The 17,892-nt window shown below is 41.6% G+C and overlaps 1 protein-coding gene across 2 annotated transcripts in view; it reads left to right on the top strand.

Annotated features, from left to right (window-relative positions):
* The first annotated feature begins 272 nt into the window (after positions 1–272).
* Positions 273–17,892, top strand: part of FUT8 (fucosyltransferase 8) — a 127,674-nt gene continuing 110,054 nt past the window's right edge. For both annotated transcript variants that reach the window (XM_082317402.1, XM_082317401.1), the window contains exon 1: positions 273–350. The gene's annotated coding sequence lies outside the window, so the exon portion shown is untranslated. The remainder of the gene's footprint in view (positions 351–17,892) is intronic.

The raw sequence follows: 17,892 nt of genomic DNA on the forward strand, positions 1-17,892 counted from the left end.
TGCCTTCCCCCGGCAGGCGCGCGCCCGCGGCGGAGCTCTTCCTAGTGCGCTCGCGGGGGCGCGCGCGCGCGCCCTCTCCGGCACCGTCGGTTGCTGCTCTCGCCGCGCGCTGCCCGGCGTACGCCGCTCCTCGCTGTCAGCCGCTCGCGCGGCGCTCCCCGCCCTCGGCGCGCGCGCTGCCCGCGTCTCGCGCTCCGTCTCCTCAGTCCGCCGGCGGCTCCGTTCGGCGGCGGCGGGTTCCTGCTTCCGTCTCCTCAGCGCGGTGTCCCCCCGCCCTCCCCTCCCCCTCGCCGCCCCTCCGCTCGCCCCGGCGTCTCCCCGCGCCCGGCACCCTCGGCGACGGCACTCGGGTAAGGGGATGCGGGGGCTGAGCGGGAGCCGCGGCCGCGGGGAAGCGGGTACCGAGCCGAGACCGGGCTGGTCCAGGCAGCGCTCCCCATCCCTCCCCCGGGCCTGGCGCCGCCGCTGTTGCGACTCCGGCGCTGCTCAGCAACCGCCGCCGCCGCCGGGGTGGTGGTGGCGGGGAGGGGGCCCGTCCCCCGCCGTGTGCCGGGGTCCCCGTGGGCTCCCTCACCTGAGGGGCGCTGGTGGGGCCTGAAGCCGCCGGAGAGCGGGGCGGGGGCCCTGCGCCCGGCGGGGGAAGGGGAGGCCAGGGCTTGGCGGGCGGCTGGGGCATCACCGTCGGCAGCGAGGCCGGGCCGGGCCCAGGAGGGAGATGCGCGCGAGCCCCGGGCGGCGGCGTTGCCCCGGGGAGCGGCGCGGGCAGCGGGGTTCCCGCGCGGGCGCCGCGGCCGCGGGGCGCGGGGGGCGGCCTCCAACTTTCCTTGTCCCGGGAACTGCGGCCGCCCGAGGGGACGCCTGGTTTTGGCGAGAGAAATACACGGGAAACGTGGGCTTTACGGACGGACCTTATGCTCTGGGGCTCGAGGAAGTGCTTGTCTTACAAGGGTGCAGAGCCATCGGTTGTTGCTGGGGCTTTTCGCACGGCGACCTTTACCGTATTTCGGCGCATTTAACTGCTTTCGTCTTGGATTCTGTTAGTGATAAGGCTCCGGCGATTTTACCTTTAGTCAAGTTTGTGCTTAATGTGTGCTCGGGTCTTTCACACGTGTGTGCGAGTGTGTACATGTACCCACTGTGTTCTAGATGCTCTCCAAAGACCAGGCTGTGGCTCTCTGCTTTCAGAAGCTCATGGTTGAGGGTACAAGAATAGGTAGACACTATAATGCCGTGGTGCAGGTTGTACCAAAAAGCCTATGAGCATAGACATCAGCTGAAAAGTTGCTTGCTGACAGACTATAAGTTCCTTGGGGCAGTACCTGCTGTCCTTGTGCCCTCGATGCACATATGGTACACTGTGATCCACATACTGTGCATACGTGGATGTGGAAAACAACTGTGTGTTCAGAACATTGTTCACTTTGTCTGTGATCTTGTATTAGCACTTAGTGACTTTTTTTGTGTGTGTGTACTGAAGCATACACGTTTCAGCTGAAACATGTATGTTTCAGTATACACATGTACATTTATACACGTATGTGTACACAAAAGGCAGTAATTTAATGTCTAGGCATTAACTGAAAGCTAAGGGAGTAAATACTTCAGAAAGAGTGTTTAAGCATGAAAAGGTTTTTTTTTATTTTATAGCATTAATCTTTTTTCTTTTTTCCTCCACTGTAAATTGTCAAAAACTTTAGAAAAGTCTGAACTGCAAAAGCAAATAAATGTCCAACATTGACTGTGCTGCTGCTGCTGCTTGGGGTGGTTTTACAGAAGGCTCTGTTACAATTCCTTCTATTATTAAAGAAAGCTGGTTATTAGGAGTTCGTGACTATGCTTTGATGTATTTCCAGTAACGTCTATTCCTCTGGTTATTACAGGTATCCTTACTGCCAAATTTTTATTGATACTTGTTAGGGTTTCATATGTACCTTAAACTGGCAAACTAGCGTATTGCAAAGTTTGCATATTTTCCCAACAACACATAATGAAACAACCTTTTTTCAGTGTTGAAAGTATAATTAATTATTCATGTTTTCTGAGCAAGCAGTTCAATAATGAGGGAAGGGTAGGAATCAACCTGGGGTGTTGAATCATGCAAATTCACTCTTAGTGATGTAGCTGCCAGGACATTTGACAACTGGGAAATACAGAGGGTCAGACTGGAAGTTGTAGCTTGCTTTCTCTTTTACTCTTGTGTCTTCGTTTGTTTAAAATTTTGGCAGTTTTGTTAGCTGGGCAACTGAAAAGATATTAGTTCTAGCTAATAGTAGAACTAGAAAAAAATGCTAGCTATACTTGTTGGAGTAGAAATGGAGCTAATTCACCTTAAGTGAGTTAGTAAAGGTAGTACTAAACCACGTAGGGGCTTCCTTTTGTTTTGGCATCTATGGTTTATGATCACTTTATTGGGACTGCAAACAGAGGCTTGATTGTATAATGGAATGTTTATATATTACAAATATTGCAGACCGTTCATAGGATTAATCTGAAAAATTCTATTTTTGATCCATTCCTGTCTCTCTGTAGCTGTATAGAATTGCTGCTTTATCTGTCAGATCTGTTCTAAACCAAATGATTTTTCCAGTCTTGGAATTTATGTACAGTAAAAAATAATAAACGATAATTTTATATGTACATTATCTGATCAGTCTGTTCATTGACATTTGAGGGGGTAAAAATGAAGAAGATTTGGACTTGAGTATTTAAATCTTGTTGCAGAGTCAGAATTTAAAATAAAAAGTAATTACTATAACCTTAGGCTGGTCTGGAGGGGGAGCTAGTGTCAAAGCAAAATGTGACAATTTTTTTCTAGACTCGTTCAGAAGCTTGCTGTTTGGTCATAGAATATGCTTGTAATACAATAAGGAAAACAAATGTAGATTATGCATGCTATGTATGATTGCATTAATATGCATCTCTTTTATATGATGAATATAATCTGCAAGTGAAGTGATGTGTGTGTTTTTTAGGCAAATCGCGCCGATGTTTTGCTATTATGCAACAAAAACTATCTTCAAAGAACTTCAAAGTTGCAAGATCAAGCTCTCATAAATCATGAAACGCCAGAATTAGGGATGCTTGTAAGAACTGTAATTTGGCCTGTAAATATATGGTTAAATGTTACACTTGTCCCTACAATGTTTCCTTCAGTATATAGCATAGAATGGCATAGATTGTTTTCAGTGAGCAGTATTGAATCTTTTTTCTTGGTATCAAATACCATGTGGCCTCACTATTTGTTATGTGCTGTTCATCCTGTACCTACTTAATTTCCTCTTTTGCTGTTTCATTACCTTCAGTCTCTAGTGCCTGCATGTTTCACTAGTAATATTTTCACAGAAGTCTCTGGAGATGTGTTATGTGTCCCTTTGTGTTGAATATCCAATTTAGGGCCTTTATGATATGATTTTTCAAAATAATCTATCAGTGTTTTAATGATTTGCATGTTCCAAAATGTTTTCTCATAAAGGTCTGTCTCCCTCTGTAACTTACTAACAATAACCTGGCTTTTCTTCGTTATTTTTTATAGGTCCCTTGACAGGGATCCATGAATGCATATGCTAGAAAAGACCTTACTGCTTGATTTGTAGTACGGTGTCTGTTGGTTTAGGCTGCAAGTAGAAATACTTAGATCTGCTGCAATGTTAACCCCAAGATACTAAGTCCAAAATTTTGATGAAGAGTGGATTGCCCATTGAAAGTTTGTAGGTTTTTTTTTTTTTTTTTTTTTAAGATTATTTGCTTGCAAGGAACAAGAAGAAAATCAAATTCTCCAGGACAATATTAATTCTCTCTCTTTTCCTGCAATACATATCTTATTAACAGCACGCTTGGCAGCATTTGCAGTGCATATGGCAAGGTCTTCTATAATATAGTATTGTTATTTAAATTTTTTTTTTAACATCTTGTTCAGTAATACAGCAAGAGTACCTTGTGCACAAGGGCACAGAGAACGACATCAAATAATCTTTAATTTTTGGAATGTGACTATAATTTTTTTTTTAAACCAAGGGTTGGGTTTTTGGTACTCATCTGTTTAAAAAAATAAAATTCATTGCACGTAAACAAAATGTTCAACATGCTAGATTAAAAAAAGCAGCAACCCTGATGGACAGCAGGAAATCTTCTATCATGTGGGATTATAACATATAAGTCTTTAGAAAGGCTGAAATTTGTATATTTTGCCATGAGACTTCTGCCACTTGAGCTAGCAGAGAATGTGATACTAGTGATTTGTAATTCTTCTGTGGTCCAAGTGATATGGTTTGTGAATGGTTTTCCGAGATTTTTAAGTGTTTCAAAGTAGTGATGAAACTCTGGAATCTTGAGTTCTATTCCAGGCTCTGGGAATGAGCATGTTGTGGTAGATGCTGATTTTTCTGCTTATTCCTTCTGTGATATCTGCTTAAATATCTTCCTGTCCCAATCTTTTTTGCTCTATTCTGAAATTTTTATCACAATCCTATTTTCCCCAAGTAAACAGTTTGTTTCTTGCTAAAGGGCTTCTTATCTGAGATCCAGAACTGCTGTGCAGGGAGATTCTAACTAATAAGTTGTTTATCCCAGTGTTCTCTCACTGTTTGAATCCTATCCAGCTATTTGCACTCCTGTCTCCTGGTCTCAGGCTTCTGATCACTGTCCTCAGCCTCACATCCAGTTCTCTGTCATGGTGAGGATCTGCCCTCTCTGTGTTCTGCATTTCCACTGGCTCCTGTTCTATCTTCTGAAGTTTTTCCAACTTCAGTGTTGTACTTCATTCTGGTCTTCCTGCCTAGCTGGCCTCTCATCTGAATTTGTTTTTTTCCTTTTCTACCAGTCTTTTCACCCATCTCAGACTTGGTCTGTATCCCAAATTCAAGATTCTGTTCACCGTGTCAACTGTATCAGCTTTTTCCCACATTGCAGTTCTTTCTTCAGTCAAGTCCTATTGGTCCCCTTCTTTTCCACCCTCTTATTCACATGGATAGCTTACCTTTTCATGCTTGCTGGGTCCAGCAGGATATCACTGAGAAGAAATTTAGATGGCAGTGGTGCATCCTGATACTCAGTAAAACAAGCAGGCCTATCAAGAGATGAGCTTGGCTTAACAGGGAACTCATGCCTGAGCTGCAGTGCAAAAATGGGATATACAAGCAGTGGAAGCTGGGACACGCTACAAAGGAGAAATTTGGAAACATTGTCCTGGTATGTAGGGATGACATCAAGAGAGCCAATGCTCACCTAGAGATGACACTTGCAAGGGAGGTCAAGGGAAGCAAGAAGAATTTCTTCTAGTACTTTAGTAGTAAAAAGCTGGACAAGTAAAATATGGGCTTCTTTCTGAATGTGATGTGTTATTTAGTGACAGTGGACACGGATAAGGCTGAGGTACGCAGCATCCTCTTTTCCTTAGTCAGTCTTCACCAACAATGTCTCCCAGGCTTCTGTGCTTAGTGACAAGGTTTGAGGAGAGTAGATACCAGCAGTGGATGAGGATTGAGTCAGCGATTATTGAGAGAACTCGAATCATAGAGGTCCATGTGGCCAAATGGACTGTGTCTGAGGATGTTAATAGAGCGGGCCAGTGTCATAGTGAGGTCCATCCCCATCACCTTTGAAACATCTTAGATATCAGGAGAGCTTCCTGATGACTGGAGAAAGGCATGTGTTGTACCCTTCAAAAAAGGCCAAGATATAGTCCAAGGAGCTACAAAGCTGGCTAGCTTCCTTTTTGTCCCTGAGAAAATAAGGGCATGGGTGTTCTTGGAACACATTTCTGGGCACGAGAAGGAAGTGATTGGGAACAATCGGCACGGATTTATCAAAGGTAAATCATGCATGACTAGGCTGATTGCCTTCTGTGGTAAAATGGCTGAATTTTTGGATGAGGGAAAAACAGTGGATTTCATTTAGCTTGACTTTAGCAAGGCTTTCAACTCTGTCTCCAACAATATTCTTGTATCCAGATTTGGACATTACAGTCTGAGTGGATGGAGAACTAGAAGAGTAAAAGACTGTTTGGATGCATGGACTCAGAAAGTAGTGGTTAATGTGTCATATAAGGAGGTTGGTAACAAGTGGGGTACTGCAGGAGTTCATCCTGAAAAGGTGATAGATTGTGCTCTTTGTGCTTACAGATGACACCAAATTGGGGGGAATAGTTGAAATGAATGAGGACGGGGCTGCCATACAGAGGGACTTCGGCACTGTGAACACAAGGCCCATCTGGAGCCTTCTGAAATTCAAGGACAAATGCAAAGCCCTGCACCTGAGAAGGAAGAGCACCTTGCAGTAATACAGGCTGGGGACTGACTGACTGGGAAGCAGCTCTGCTGGAGAAACCTGGGGTCCTGGTGGACAGCACTGTGTCCACGGGCCAGCAGCAGCATGCCCCTGCAGAAAAGAAGGGCAACAACATCCTGGGCTGTATTAACAGGAACATAGCTAGTAGATGAACTAGCACTCTACTAGTGCTCTACTAGTGCTCATGAACTGCTACTTGGTGCTCATTAGACCGCATCTGGAGTACTGCACCCAGTTTTAGGACCTTCAATACAGGAAAGACATAGATAAAGACAATTGAGTTCGGTGGAGGGCTACCAAGATGGTTAGGGAGCTGGAGCACTTGCCCCATGAGGAGAGGCTGAGAGAGCTGGGTTTGTTCAGCTGAAGAAGAGGTGGCTTTGAGGGATCTAACAACAACCTGCTGGTGTCTTTGAGGAGATCACTGAGAAGATGGAGTCAGGCTCTTTACTGAGGTGCATGGTGGGAGGACACGAGGCAGTGGTCGTAAATTGAAACAAAGAAGGTTTAGGCTGGATGTAAGGAAAAACTTTCTCTCCATGAGCACGGTCAAGCTGTGGAAGAGGTTGCCCAGAGAAGCTGTGTAGCCTCTGTCTTAGAGGTTCTCAAGACCCAAATGGATAAAGCTGAGCAACCTGGTCTGATCTCATAGTTTACTTTGAGCAGGAGGTTGGACTAGGGACATCTGGAGGTCCCTTCCAACCTGTATTATCCTGTCAGTCTATAACTGCAGATGCTTAGCTTCCGGAAGCCTTGTACTGGAATGCAGTCAGTACAGACAGAATGTGTAGGTGACTCAGGTGACATATCAAAACAAAATCAGTAACAGTAACATTACAGGGAGCTTGACAAAAGCATCATTTGTGTGTCAGGTTATGCATTTTGCTGTCTCTTAGGAAGGTGCATGTGGAGCTTAAAGCACTCAAGTAATTATACTTTTTAAAGAAAAAATAGCCTTTTGTAATGGGGCAAAAGTGTATTTTTCTGTAGCTTTCCTTGGAAAGGGGGAAAAAATATGTTTTGCATACAATGAAAACATTGAAGTAGCTCGGCTTTGACATGGACACCTGGCACAGAATGGGTCGTCTTGGAAAGCCTTTGGCAACTTAAAAGAAACTGAAAAATTAATCTTCTACAAGGAAGTATCTGGCAGCCTTAAAATTAGGTGATCTTTCTGGGTCATTTGTCATGATATATATGTAAATTCATATTATGTAGCTCATAATGCATCATTTCAAGGTGGTAATTTTCTGACTATCTATTAAATCAGTTGCAATAAATTCTGATTTTTTTTCCCCCCCCAAATACATGATATACTAGTTGCCTCATAGGATTATTGTTTCTTCCTGTTCTTTTCTCCTCTCCCTCCCTCCTCCACATTTTCAGAGTGGGGATGGGGAACAAATGAAGGCGGAGAAGCAGTCCTAAGATACGAGGAGCCCAGTAACTGTTTTAGAAGACTTTTGGCTACAAGTCTTCAAATCAGAACAGTTGCCTGTAGCAAAGAGCTACTGTTAAATGACAGGCTGGGGATCTTTTTTTTAAATTTATTTTTTATTTTTGTTGTTCAAGTATGAGATACTACATGAGGAAATCTTTGAATGACACTTTTCTGAGTTTTTTGCCCCTTCATTTGTATTTGCTAACCTGTAGTCTTTAGGGATCCTCCCTAAGACAAGTGGTGATTTCTGTAGCAAAGCATTGTTTCCAGTGAATCAACTGATTTACTTAGTTCCTTCAAATGTTATATATTAATAAATCATAATTTACATAGTTTATTTTCAGGTATAATACATTCAAAATAAAATGAAACACTTCAGGTATTGGTCATTCTTGAATTTGGTGAAGTTTGTGCTGCTACAATTGCTTTATGCTAATTCTGAATGTAAATGCTTTTTAGGAGTCTGCTTTCATTATACGTTTGCTTCATAACCTTATAGTGGTAAGGTGAATAATTTCCTGTGATATTAGAGAGTTTCTTTTGTGAGACAGTTAATAGCAATGAATATCACCATGACATTATTAATTCTGCAAGGTAAAGACTGTTTTTAGAAGCTTGTGGAACATTGCTGTGAATATCTTATGGAAGTTAATTCTGACTTGCTGTGTGTTAAACTCTTTGTTCAAAACATTGCTCTTCCAAAAGGTTTTGTAAAAGAACAGTAAGAATTCTGTTCCAGCAACCTCCCAATGTTCATCTTCAGTTTATTAAATTACTTATGTTGAATTTCACCATAATTTGGTTAGAACTTGCACAGTGTCATATTAACTTTTTATGGTAAGTCTGATTTGTATGGGTACAGATACATTTGTCAAGCTTTTTGGAGATTTTTTTTATTTTTTTTGAGGTGTTTATGTGCATGTATGTAATAAATATTAAAGTAAGTATTTATCTGACATGCTGTTTATTGAACAGTTCATAAAACTTATTTTTTGAAAAAATGAATTCTTTAAATTACTAGTGTATTCAATTACATAAATTTCTTCTTCCAACTCTTTGCCTATAAGGAGATTTCTGTTGACCAAGTGACCTGTTTCAAAATGTGAGCTTTCAGATTGCCTGGAACCTTTGTCCGTGCCTCTATTTATGATGATAAAATATGTAATATGCCTGAAATGTATACAGATTTCTGATATGCTCTACTTAAGTGACATCTTGGCTCTTTTTGCTAAGTTTGCTAAGCAGCTTCCTCTGTTGTGGAAGAGGTGTGGACAATCAGTGTGGATATTCACACGTTAGATGATTGTATACTTGAGACTGAACAGTTTTTGCTGTTGCAGTGTATGTAGCGTGTTGATGGTCTCTTTTCTCTCTCTGTTCTGTTTTTCTATCACCCCAAGTTATATAAGACCATTCATGGCGGGGCACATCATGTCTTTGGTTTCTCCCAGCTGCCTAGGCAAGCGTTTGTTCCTTACTAGGGCAAGGTTTGAATTCACAGAAGAATTTTTTTTTTTTTAAATTATATTATATAATATATATATTTAAATTATATTATATTGTTTCCCCTACTTATGATTTTGTTTCACTGAGACACCTTTGTGCCATGCCTTGCTATGCTTAGATAGTCTTTGCACTTCCTTTTTCTGTGGTCTGTGTTTTTTAGCTTTTTAAAAGATTTGGAAAGACTTGCTCACAGTTTACAATCTTCTGGATGCATGTCTTCACATTTCTGTTCATTAAATAAGTCTGTTTCACAGTTGTTTTTTGTTGTTTTTTTTTCTTTTTTTCTTTTTTTTAAACAGTACAACATCTTACTTTTTGACCTGTCCATTGCTTGGGGTGTTTTCAAGTTCTAGCAGTTAGGACAGTATGAATTACACCTTCTTCCTGACGTGGCCCACTGTTTAGGACACAATGCCATTGAAAGATGTTCTCCTTGAGTTGCTCTTCATCGCAGATGCCTATTCAGCACTCTGGATTTTGGGCTGAACTGCCAGACATTCTTTCTACAACTTTTGTTGTCTTTTAACATCAGTGAGGTGGTCCTGGATTAAGTATCAATACTCTTAAGTTTGCCCTACGAGGCTGTAAAGATGGATGGCAATTTGGGTAATATGACAGCTTACATTACACCCTATGACAACATCTTCAAACTCTGCAGATGTGAGTGTGCTTTGTGTACTTCCTAGGGAGCAGGCGATGCTGTCCCTTAGCAGGTTGTTGATGGTTTCTTCTGATGTAATTTTTTTCCTTCAGTGGCAGCAGGACCCTTGGAATGCATGTGAGAAAGCCCGTTTATCCTTCCTCTCCCCTTGATTGCAATGGATAGTGCTCTTACAGGATGAGGTATTCAGGACAACCTAGAGCAAAGAAATGTTGGTCTCTCGAGGAGCTAGACACACATATAAGATACAGAGAGTTCAGCATAATTTAAAATGCTTGTTTGATTTTCCTGTACAATGTATTGCAGTGTCATGCATAGGTAATGATAGATAATAATTCTGCAGATTCTGTGTCTCCAGAAGTGCTGAGAGAACATTGTCTCTATTTAGTTGATTGCTCTTCAGACCTCTGTATGTGTGTGCACAAAATCACTTGCGGTTTATCCTCAGGCATGCTGAACACACGTCTCTGGTATATCCCTAGTTTCTTCAAGCTATTGGGCCAAGAATAGGAAATATCCTGAGTACTGAAATCTGACGGTAAGGTCATAAAACCGTGTCTTGAGATGTAACAGGATATGCTGGTATCTCTCAGCCAGAGACGTTTTGATCCTAGACTCTCCACAGAATGAGTTTGAGATACCATTTTACAGAACATTGATTTTTGCTTACTTCCAAGTACACTGTTTTCTAAAGTCCTATAGGAGATGAGATCCTGCTGTCCCTGCTTTGCAGAGACAGTTACAATTTTGGGACCAACTATATTTTCAGTTAGGACTTCCAGGACTCTGCCTTTCATGGCACATTTTCTTATGTAGATTGTGAGTACATCTACTATTCCAACTGTATCAATCTCAGGTTCATGATTTGAATGCTGTGGCTGTTTAGGGTGGGCTTGCTCATTCTTCGCAAGTATAGAAGGGGAACTATCAGATTTGTATGCTTACCGAAGAGGATTAGTTAGCTGGATGCATGTCTCCAGTGTTGGTCCGTTCACAGTTACAGTTGATTCCTGTACTCAAACAATTTTTTTTTGGTGGCAATTTTTTCTTGTTAGTCTTACTTTGAGGGTTTGTCTGTGCTCTCTCACTCTACAGTTCTGATATTTAAGCAGGGAACATACCTGCCATTTTTCCCAGAAAATGCTCCATATTAGAATCATAGAAGTTTTCAGGTTGGAAAAGACCTCTAAGATCATCAAGTTCAACCGTTAACCTAACACTGCCAGGTCCACCACTAAACCATGTCCCTAGGCACCACATCTACACCTCTTTAAAATACCCCTAGGGATGGGGACTCAACCGCTTCCCTGGGCAGCCCGTTCCAGTGCTTGACTACTCTTTCAGTGAAGAAGTTTTTCCTAATATCCAACCTCAACCTGCCCTGGCGCAGCTTGAGGCCGTTTCCTCTCGTCCTATCACTTGTTACTTGGGAGAAGAGACTGACCCCTACCTTGCTACAATGTCCTTTTTAGGTAGTTGTAGAGAGTGATAAGGTCTCCCCTGAGCCTCCTTTTCTCCAAACTAAACAACCCCAGCTCCCTCAGCTGCTCCTCCTAAGACTTGTGCTCTAGACCCTTCCCCAGCTTTGTTGTCCTTCTTTGGACACGCTTCAGGACCTCGATGTCCTTCTTGTAGTGAGGGTCCCAAAACTGAACACAGTACTCGAGGTGCGGCCTCACCAGTGCTGAGTACAGGGGCACTATCACCTCCCTGGTCCTGCTGGCCACACTATTCCTGATACAAGCCAGGATGCTGTTGGCCCTCTTGGCCACCTGGGCACACTGCTGGCTCGTGTTCAGGCGGCTGTCAACCAACACCCCTAGGTCCTTTTCCACTGGGCAGCTTTCCAGCCACTCTTCCCCCAGCCTGTAGCATTGCCTGGGGTGATTTTATGGGGATACCTGAGTCCATTGCCCTTTCATAAAGGCATTTCTTGTGTTTTGGCAACCTGCTCTCTTTCTTTCCTTACGTAAGTTATTTTCTTGGCTATATCTAGACAGTATATGGAGGGTCAACCATTGCGAGGCCACTCTTAATGATCTTTGAATGATCATGGCAATTAGAAAAAGTGCTTAAGGACTGGAGGAAAGCAAATGTCACTCCTATCTTCAAGAAGGGCAAGAAGGAGGACACAGGGAACTACAGGCTGGCTAGCCTCACCTTGATCCCAGGTGATAGAACAACTAATCCTGAAAACCATTTCCAGGCACATGAAGGACAAGAAGGTGATCAGGAGTGGTCAGCATAGATTCACCAAGAGGAAGTCATGCTTGACCAACTTTGATAACCTTCTGTGATGAAGTGACTGGCTTGGTAGACAAGGGGAGAACAGTAGATATTGTCTATCTAGACTTCAGTAAGGCTTTTGATACTGTCTCCCATAAGATTGTCGTAGAGAAACTGATGAAGTATGGACTGAATGAGCAGATAGTGAGGCGGACTGAAAACTGGTTTGATGCCTGGGCTCAGAGGGTGGTGATCAGTGGCACGAAGGCTAGTTGGAGGCCAGTAACTAGCCATGTACCCCAGGGGTCGATACTGGGTCCAGTCCTGTTCAACATCTTTGTTAATGACTTGGATGATGGGGATGCAGTGCACCCTCAGCAAGTTTGCTGATGACACAAAACTGGGAAGAGTGGCTGATATGCCAGAGGGTTGTGCTGCTGTTCAGAGAGCAGACCTCAACAGGCTGGAGAAATGGGAACTTCATGAAGTTCAACAAGGGGAAGTGCCAAGTCCTGCACCTGGGGAGGCACAACCCCATTTGCTGGGCACCAACTGGCTGGGAAGCAGCTTCGCAGAAAAGGACCTGGGGTTCCTGGTGGACACCAAGTTGAACATGAGCCATCAATGTGCCCTTGCAGCTAAAAAGGCTAACAGTATCCTGGGCTGCATTGGGAGGAATGTTGCCAGCAGTTCGAGGGAGGGGATCCTTTGCTTCTGCTCAGCACTGGTGCGGCCACAGCTGGAGTAATCTGTCCAGTTCTGGGCTCCTCAGTGCAAGAGAGACATGAACATACTGGAGAGAGTCCAGCGAAGAGCCACAAAGATGATGAAGGAGCTGGAGCATCTCTCCTATGAGGAAAGACTGAGAGTGTTGGGGACTATTTGGCCTAGAGAAGAGAAAGCTCAGGGGAATCTTATCAATGTATATAAATACTTGAAGGGGGGTACCGGAGTGGGGGTGAGGTAAGAGTGGGACAGCGCAGCATACTTGCTGGATGTCAGTAAGAAACGCCTGATAACAAATGGCTTAATAAGGTAACTGCTTTAATAAGGCAGACTAAGAAGAGAAATACGGACAGTGAGTAAATCTTAATGTGCCTCCAGGTGCTGGGCACCGCATGCCTGTGCAGCACCAGACGGAGCCCGGATGGATTTTTCCCTGGCACACTGTGCAGAGCAGAGCAGAGCAGATCCTGTCTGTGGAGAGAAGCTGTCCCTTCTGGTCATTCGAGCTATTACATAATTCACTCACAAGAAAACAACTGTATTCCTAAAGGATGTCCTCATGAGAAATTCTTGCTGCACTTTTAGATAAAGGCAAGACCACACAGGTGGTGTAATCACCAGTACCAAGGGGGAACTACTTGCATACTCTTCTGTTACAATTAGCTGGCTGAGTTTAACTTGCAGGTGGCCCTGTTTAAGCAGAGGGTTGGACAAGATGACCTCGAGAGGTCCCTTCCGGCCTCACCCATTCTGTGATTCATTGCAGTGTTGTGATTTTATATTTGTTTTCTCAAGGCAGGATGCTCTTCTGATGGCATTGTACACTTTTCCCTGTAGTTGAGACTGGATTCCGAAAAGATGGAGTTGTGCCAAAACAATACCGAGACTACTCATCCTATGAGCGTGCAGGTCACTAGAGTTTAAGCTGTGTATGGGTCTTAATTGCAAAATGGCTTCCTGGGTCTCAGTTACGCTTTCTACAAGCATTTTGTTATTTATTGCCTAAGCACTAGGAATGATTCTGTATTAAAGTGAATAGACTTCTGATACGTATCAGCTTCTTTCCATTGTTCTGTCTATGTCATAGCTTTGCATTTTTTTAATTTTTTTTTTTTAAATTTACAGAAATAATCTGAGGATGTATAATGTTCTTCACTTTATGTCAGATGCAGGATGGAAAGCAGTAGACCTGAGAAAGGGTTAAATGAGTTATGAAGACAGAGGGAGCACAAAACTACTAGTTGAAATGCCTGAGGCATGGAATTGTTGAAGGTCTGAATGTATAACAGAATTCTGATTATTTGTTGGCAATTTTTGCAATTATGGTTAGCTCTTGTTCAAATAATGTTTGATAAATACATTAACATGTAATAGGACTTGATTTTCCTATGCTTTCATCATCAATTGTAATAACTGTAAAGAAATTTTTATGCTAGGTTAGACCTATTGGCTATGGCCAAGTGAATTTTCCAAGAGCTAGTGACAGCTTTGCAAAAAGTAGGGAATTGGTAGCTAAGCAGTACAGCATTTCTACAGGGATGATGTGATCTTGTTCAGGTAAGTAGAATGATTGAAATTAATTTTTTAAATGAGGGTGTCTCATTAGTTTACTTGAAGACATAATTGCAGTGTTTTCTGTATTTCTACTTGAGAAAGTTGTTTGTTCTTTGAGGGAGTTTTAACTGAATTCTCAGGTTAAGTGCCTGGGAGTTTATGCTGAATTGTTGAAATTAACTTGCACCCAGTACTTAAGGATACTATTCCTTCTGGACAGTAATTTAGGCAGCTCAATATTTTGAGTTTCACCTGTCATTAAGGTACCCTTTTATCCAAGTTTTTATGTCAAGTTGACATCAGTTGTCATTTGGAAAAGATTAAATAGAAATACTTTTTATCTGCAGTTTTTGTTGGTGTGACAAGTACTCCCCCCCCCCCCCCCCCCCCCCCCGGATCTTTGATTGGTCCTTTAATATAACATAAATTTTACTGGTTTGTTAACTTTGGGGATCCCTTCTGTGGTACTTCGACCTGGCAGATTCCAGGTTTGCTCTTGGTTAAATAACATCCTGCTTTCTCAGGTAGAGAGAAATCTCTCCTTAAAGCAGAGATTTGTGAAAGAATTATGTATTTTAGAAGAAGCATAAAATTGGCTGTGGTACAATGTAGTATAGATTTTCAGGTATTGTCAAGTCATGCCATGTTGGTTAAGGCATCCGTGTGATATTTCGAATGTGTTTTGCTACAGATTGTTTAGGAAAATAAATGAGTAATCTTGATGGCTTTTTGTTTTATAGATTTATGTGACTAATTTTTTATGTTTCTAAGAATCTGAGCTAGTAGATGGAGATATGGTTTAGTGTCCCATCAGAATTGTTAACCAAGGTATCAATTACATGGTTATTTTTGAAAATAAATGTGAAAAATAGTAAGCAGAATTGTATCTTGTTAATTTCAGAGTGCTATCTCAAAAGTGCATACAGATTCTGAACAGCCTTCCTCTGACTTTCTTAATGCTTATATAGCTAATGTAAACACGGAAACACTTTTTCACAGTCTTTAAATGTTTATTTAAATATATTTTCTCATGACACTGATGTGAAATGTTGCAATATGCTCACGCTGTGTTAGACAGCAAAGGTGTGTCCTGGGAGTTCATGAAGATTATTGTTTTCTGCTGAGAAGTTTGTAAACAGTGGGTGTAATTCAGTGGCACCTGCAAGTAAAACGTATTTAGCTAGTACAGTTTTTCGTTTATTGAGGGGTTTTCCATTGGTCTGACTGCTAGGACAGTAAAGAACTGCTTGTATACTTAATGTTTCTCTGTGCCATTTCTGTTATTCAAGTGCTCCTCAAAGTCATAAACAAACAGAGAATCTTTAGACCGATAAGATTTGTTAGTGGCTTTTCTCCTGAAGTCTCTTACAAATGTGTAGTATTGTTGTTGCTTAAACTTCTTACCTTTCCTGGCAGAAACAACCACAAGGAGAATGAGTATTTCTTTGTCTGGCTTAGACATACGTTATCAAAAGAAGTGATAGCTTTAACAGTGCTTTTAGAAATCATAAGTGCTTTGGAATGGAAGCATGTGGAATGTTCCTTTGGACAGTTCTTTTCTCGGCTGTTGCTTGAAAATGTTGCATCCATGTGGTGTTTATTAACTTCCATCACCTGGTATTGAAGGGTAGCTAGAGCTCAGAGCCCTTAGATTAGGCATTTTTTAATTTATATGTTAGAACAAATGTGATTATAGAGAAAAAAGTGATGCGAACTGTGGATTTCCATCTGAGAATTCGTCAGATGTGTTTGGATGTGCTGTGTGAAGACTTACTGTTATTTTGAAGGTGGAGAATCCCAGGTGTGCACAGTTAGTATGTACTAACGTTAAAAAAAAAAACAAACCCAAAATACAGTGTGACAGTATTTAAGAATAATCAACGTAAATACTTTTTGTGGTGTATTAGTAACACATATATCAGTGTGAAAGTTTCTGCTGGAATGTGGTAAACCAAAATGGAATATTGTCTTTTGAACTATGATTTCTGGTGGCATTTGTACTATTGCAAGGGCCTGTCTTCCCTCAGCTGCACTTACTACATATGAGTAATTGGTGACAGCTACTCGGCCAGCATGTGTAGTGTGTGGAGAAAAGATATTTGGAAGGAAGAGACATCAGTTCTTGAAGATGCAGTTTGAGCATCAACAAAACATTTTGTCTCTCAGCTATCTTTTATCTTGCTGTTTTTCAGCTTTAGACTTTCTGTTTCCTGATGGAGATATATGAAGTGTAGTGACAAGTTTGTTCTTCTTTATCCAGTAGGCTCTAATGAGTTCAATGATGGACAGCGCTGATGTCAAACTATATCTCTGTAAAACTATGCGTATAGTGAAAGCTACTACAAAATATGCTTTTATATCAGGCTTAAGATTACATTTCAGTGTTTTTTTTAACATGGTCTCAATGTTTGGTTTTTCTTTCGTGCTTCCTGGAGTTCTTCCATATACTGCCTTTTCCTTTCCTACTGTCCTCTTACTGGGATTAGGATTAAGCGGAACCCCCAATTTCATGGTTCCATATCCCTTGGTGTTTGAGTACCGCCTTGTCATCTTCGCATGGTGTCTGTCAGCACCTCTTGACTGCTGTGGGGAAGGGTCATCTATGGCTAAGTGAAGCTGTTGTTACGAAGGAAAACAGAAGTGATGCTTGGTATAATTTGTGAAGTTCTTTGCTGTATGAAAACTAGCTTTTACGTATAGTATAGGTTATACATATCCATATTATACATATATAGATATACATATTTGCAAAACTATAAAATTATACTAGATTGTATCTAATACTGGTCACATAGGGTAGCTTGTACCACAGTCATTGGACAGTGTAGGGAAACCTGAATTACTACCAATATATACTTGTTTTGGGAATGAATGAGGAACTCTCAGTTGTGGAGCCTTTAACCCACAGTAAATTCATTACAGTGGGTCTGTTTGCTTTCTTTCATACATTACAGACTGAAAGAGACAAAAAGATGAAATTCAGCTTGGTTAAACTCAACATATAACTTTAAAAATGATACTTGCTTTTTATCCCTAAGTAGGGAAGACATATGTATAATTTTCTAAAAATTTCCTTCATAAATTAAGCATCAGAGGAATAAAAGGAATGCAAGATTGTCTAGTGGATAGTAGAAGTGGGAGATAGGAAAATAACAGAACCACTTCATGCATACATTTAGCAGTGGTCTCTTCTTAGTATCATGCTGTTTTAGTCTGTTTGTGGTGAAGCACACTCAAGGAAAAGATGTGTCAAAGATTATTCAAATTTATGAGCAACTTACTTAAAAGACCTGAAACCTCTCTGAAATGAAATGTACCATAGTATTAGTACATGTTTTTTCCCTAACATTTAGGCTCTACAGATCTTGGTGTGTAGTATCGAGGAGTACTTCAAAGACATTTTCTGGTGTACTGAAATATATATAATTGTATATTTTTCTGTGTAACATTCATGCTAATGGAATTATATTCAATACAAATTTTAAGCTTCCTT

This window comes from Platalea leucorodia (genome assembly GCF_965183815.1).
Source record: "Platalea leucorodia genome assembly, chromosome: 7".
Lineage (NCBI taxonomy): Eukaryota > Metazoa > Chordata > Aves > Pelecaniformes > Threskiornithidae > Platalea > Platalea leucorodia.